Source organism: Rhinopithecus bieti, unplaced genomic scaffold, assembly GCF_001698545.2.
Source record: "Rhinopithecus bieti isolate Rb0 unplaced genomic scaffold, ASM169854v2 scaffold_13704, whole genome shotgun sequence".
Classification (NCBI taxonomy): domain Eukaryota; kingdom Metazoa; phylum Chordata; class Mammalia; order Primates; family Cercopithecidae; genus Rhinopithecus; species Rhinopithecus bieti.
Window position 1 is genome coordinate 4,334,048 of NW_016808231.1, and position 5,303 is coordinate 4,339,350.

Consider the following 5,303-nt stretch of genomic DNA (forward strand, 5'->3'; position numbering starts at 1 on the left):
AATCTGAAGAACTAAGTTCATTTCTGGACACATCCAAAGCCCCCCTGCAGTGTTCCATTATCGTGTGTGTGTGTGTGTGTGTGTGTGTGTGTGTGTGTAGTGTGTGTGACAAAGTCTTTCTCTGTCACCCAGGCTGGAGTAGAGTGGCGCAATCTCAGCTCACTGCAACCTCCGCCTCCCGGGTTCAAGTGATTCTCCTGCCTCAACCTCCCGAGCAGCTGGGATTACAGGCATCTGCCACCATGCCCAGCTAATTTTTGTATTTTTAGTAGAGATGCGGTTTCACCATGTTGACCAGACTGGTCTCAAACTCCTGACCTCAGGTGATCTGCCCGCCTCAGCCTCCCAAGGTGCTGGGATTACAGGTGTGAGCCACCACACCTGAACAAGTGTTCCATTTTCTGGGAAGGAGAGCCCAGGTGGTAAGAAGTGCATTGTCGTCCAGGCGCAGTGGCTCACGCCTGTAATCCCAGCACTTTGGGAGCCTGAGGTGGGCGGATCACGAGGTCAAGAGATGGAGACCATCCTGGTCAACATGGTGAAACCCCGTCTCTACTAAAAATACAAAAATTAGCCAGGCATGGTGGTGTGTGCCTGTAGTCCCAGTTACTCGGGAGGCTGAGGCAGGAGAATCGCTTGAGGCAGAGGTTGCAGTGAGCCAAGATTGTGCCACTGCACTCCAGCCTGGTGACACAGCAAGACTCCGTCTCAAAAAAAAAAAAAAAAAGAGTGTTGTCCTTTCTAGGCCCTGCATGTCCCTGCCCACCCAAGTGATGGTGCCCTCACCAGACACTGCTCTGCTCGCTGCTTGAGCTGGGCTCTCCACAACCCCTGTGTTCCCAAGCAGGGTCTCAGCCCTGCTCTGACATCATAAGGATATGGCCATGAGCCAGCTGCCACAGGACCAGGAGGCTGCATGGAGATACGAGGTATGGTCAGGTTCTGCTTGGTCAGTTCTAGGACAAGAGAATCCCAGCCTGCTTGTCTCCTGGGAAAGTCTGCAGGGACGCTCTCGGCTTAACACCAGGAGCCCTGACTCCTAGCCCAGCCAGCACTGTGATCCCACGTTCCTGGTCCACGCCACACAGCAGGAGCCCTGCTGAGGGATTCCACATTGAGTTCATGTAGTTGGGGAGGCAAATCCTTGCACCAGCTGTGGAATCTTGAGCAAGTGACTTAACCTCTCTGAGCCTCAGCTTCCCTTTCCGCTAAATGGGGAAATAAAACATCGGGGCTAGAAACAACATATGGAACATGCCAGGCCAGTGCTGATGGAAAACGTTTCTTGCAGTCAGGTGCCGTGGCTAACGCCTGTAATCCCAGCACTTTGGGAGGCCAAGGTGGGTGGATTGCTTGAATCCAGGAGTTGGAGAGCAGCCTGGGCAACATAGCAAGACACCATCTCTACAAAATAAAAAATTAGCTGGGTGTAGTGGCTCACACCTGTAAACCTAACTACTCAAGGGGCTGAGGCAGGTAGATTGCTTGATCCCAGGAGTGGAGTGGTAGACCAGCCTGCACAACACGGTGAAACCCCATCTCTAAAAAATATACAAAAATTAGCTGGGCGTGGTGGTGTGTGCCCATAATCCCAGCTACTTAAGGCTGCAGTGAGCCAGAATCACACCCCTGCACTCCAGCCTGGGCAAAAGAGTGAGACTCCATCTCAAATAAAACCAAACAAAACACAAATCGCTCCTTGACCAGAACTGATCTGGCAGCCCCTCTTGCCAATGGCTAGAACTGTGGGAGCAAGAGTCCAGGAAAACTCCTTCTGAATTGAACAGTGGGATATTTTCAGGGATGTTCCTGGTGAATCCATCCTGTGTTCCTGACTTCACAGCAGATGCTTCTGCTGAGGTGATTACTAGTCCATCCACAAAATCGAGCTCTTCAGCCAGGCGTGGAGGCAGACAATGAGATAGTGGCTGGGCACAGGTGCCCAAGGAGGCCCCTCTGGGGAGGTGACATCTGAGCTGAGACCTGAAGAGAGGGCATTCCTGAAGCTCTTTCAGAATAGAGACCTTCTCTTTCTTCTCTTTCTGGTATCAGAACACAGATCCCTGCACACAGTAAGTGCTCAGTAAGTGTTTGCTAAATGGATGATAGCTCCAATGGAGCTATGGGGCCATATTAATGATAGAAATATTATAAAATAAATGGTAACATTGTAACCATTTCTGTTTCTTTTAGAATAATTTAGCACTTAAATGTGAAGATCTGGCAACACTAAGCATTGGCAAGCATATGAACAACAGAACTCTCATCTGCTCTGACAGAGCAGAAATTAGCAGACTTTGGAAAACTGTTTGGCAGGGTCTGCAATGCTGAAAAATTGCACACACTATGACCAGCCAGTCCAGCCCTTGATCGGAACCCACCAGGAAATGACATAGACCATGCACAAGGATGTTTGTGACAGCACTACTCATACTAGCTAAAAATTCCCATCCAACTATGGCATATTCAAACAACAGACTATGACACAGCAGTGAGAATGAACAAAGACAACTACATGTAATAGTGGGATGAGTTTCTTTTCTTTTTTCTTTTTTTTTTTTTTTTTTTTGAGACAGAGTCTCGCACTGTCGCCCAGGCTGGAGTGCAGTGGTGCGATCTTGGCTCACTGCAACCTCCACCTCCTGGGTTCAAGCGATTCTCCTGCCTCAGCCTCCCAAGTAGCTGGGATTACAGGTGCATGCTACCATGCCAGGCTAGTTTTTGTATTTTTAGTAGAGACAGGGTTTCACCACGTTGCCAAGGCTGGTCTTGAATTCCTGACCTCAGGTGATCCGCCTGCCTTGGCCTCCCAAAGTGCTGGGATTACAGGTGTGAGCCACCGCGCCTGGCCAACTTTCATAGATAGAAAATTGAGCAGAATGACATATATAAAAGGGTTCATGCTGTATGAAACCATTGCTGTAAAAAGTCCCCAAACTGCAGCCATAAAAAAGGATGAGTTCATGTCCTTTGCAAGGACGTGGATGAAGCTGGAATCTATCATCCTCAGCAAACTAACACAGGAACAGAAAACCAAACACCGCATATTCTCACTCATAAGTGGGAGTTGAACAATGAACACAAGGACACAGGGAGGGGAACATCACCCACCAGGGCCTGTCGGGGGGTGGGGGAAGCAAGGGGTGGGAGAGCATTAGGACAAATACCTAATGCACGTGGGGCTTAAAACCTAGATGACGGGTTGATAGGTGCCGCAAACCACCATGGCACATGGACACCTATGTAACAGACCTGCATGTTCAGCACATGTATCCCAGAACTTAAAAACAAACAGCAGGGCGCAGTGGCTCACACCTGTAATCCCCGTACTTTGGGAGGCCGAGGTGGGCGGATCATGAGGTCAGGAGATCGAGACCATCCTGGCTAACATGGTGAAACCCCATCTCTACTAAAAAAATACAAAAAATTAGCCGGGCATAGTGGCGAGCACCTGTAGTCCCAGCTGCTAGGTAGACTGAGGCAGGAGAATGGCATGAACCCAGGAGGCGGAGCTTGCAGTGAGCCAAGATCAAGCCACTGCACTGCAGCCTGGGCGACAGAGCAAGACTCCGTCTCAAAAAGAAACAAACAAACAAAGTCCTGAAATGGAGAAAACAAATCTTAGGTGTTGGAGGTGAGGTGAGTGGTTACCCTTGGGTGACCTCATGCTTGGAAGGAAGCATGAAGCCGAGCTGCAGGGGAGTGGGCACGCTGGTGTGGTTAGTTTGGGAAAATTTATCAAGCTGTTCACTTCTACTATGGGAACTTTTTTTTTGAGATAGGGTCTCACTGTCACCCAGGCTGGAGGGCAGTTCACAGCTCATGCAGCCTCAAACGCCTGGGTTCCGGCAATCCTTCTGCCTCAACCTCCAAGTAGCTAAAACTACAGGTGCGCACCACCTCTCCTGGCTAATTATTTTTATTATTGTGGAGATGGGGGTCTCACCATGTTGGCCAGGCTGGTCTCAAACTCCTGACCTCAAGCAGTCCTCCAGCCTCAGCCTCCCAAAGTCCTGGGATTACAGGAGTGAGTCACTGAGTCCGACCCTGAGCACTTTTCTGTATCAAAGTTCTGGGAATCTGCAATGATTCAAACAAATTAAGAGGCCAACAGCATGGATTCCACTTTGCTGGCTCAGCTCCAACGGGCTTCTTCCCAGTTCTTGCTGTGTGTAAAGAAAGATTTTTGCAAAAAAATTCTGGCCTGAATATAACAGCTTCTTTTCTCACCTCAGCGTGTGCTGACTCACACCCACGCCAGGAGAGCAGCTTGGGCAGTGAGCAGCACCATCAGGCTAGAACCACAAGACCTGGGGTCTACTGGGCATGGGCTGTGTGACCCTGAGTCTGTGCCTTAAATCCTCCATGTAGGTTTCAGAGCTGGAGGTAAACATCTGCAGGTTCCTTGTCGAGATGAAGGGAGGTAAGGAGAATGGCATGGTCCCCAGCACGAAGTGCTCACTAACGTAAGCTGCATCTCCCAAAATGAGAACATTATTTGAGGCTTTCTTTTTTTTTTTTTTTTTTTTTTTTGAGACGGAGTCTCACTGTGTCGCCCGGGCTGGAGTGCAGTGGCCGGATCTCAGCTCACTGCAAGCTCCGCCTCCCGGATTCACGCCATTCTCCTGCCTCAGCCTCCCCAGTAGCTGGGACTACAGGCGCCTGCCACCTCGCCCGGCTAGTTTTTTGTATTTTTTAGTAGAGACGGGGTTTCACCGTGTTAGCCAGGATGGTCTCGATCTCCTGACCTTGTGATCCGCCCGTCTCGGCCTCCCAAAGTGCTGGGATTACAGGCTTGAGCCACCGCGCCCGGCCTATTTGAGGCTTTCAAGGCAACAATGCATTAGCTTGATGCTGGAGAGGGGGCCAAGGAGGAAGCAGAGAACATGGGAGGAGAGAGGTACCTCCTCGGACCAGTCACTCTTTGCTCTGATGCGCAGAACTGCATTCAAAATGCCCTGGGGTTTTGTATTACGAAAATTACTATAATCTCAGCACTGTGGGAGGCTAAGATGGGCGGATCACGTGAGGTCCGTACTTCGAGACCAACCTGTCCAACATGGTGAAACCCTGTCACTACTAAAATTACAAAATTAGCTGGGCGTGGTGGCGGGCACATGTAATCCCAGCTACTTGGGAGGCTGAGGCAGGAGAATCGCTTGAGCCCGGGAGGCGGAGGTTGCAGTGAGCTGAGATCACATCATTGCCCTCCAGCGGGAGTAACAAGAGTGAAACTCTGTCTCAAAAAAAAAAAAAAAAAAAAAAAAAAAAAAAAAAAAAACCCCACTGTTTTTTCAAAACCC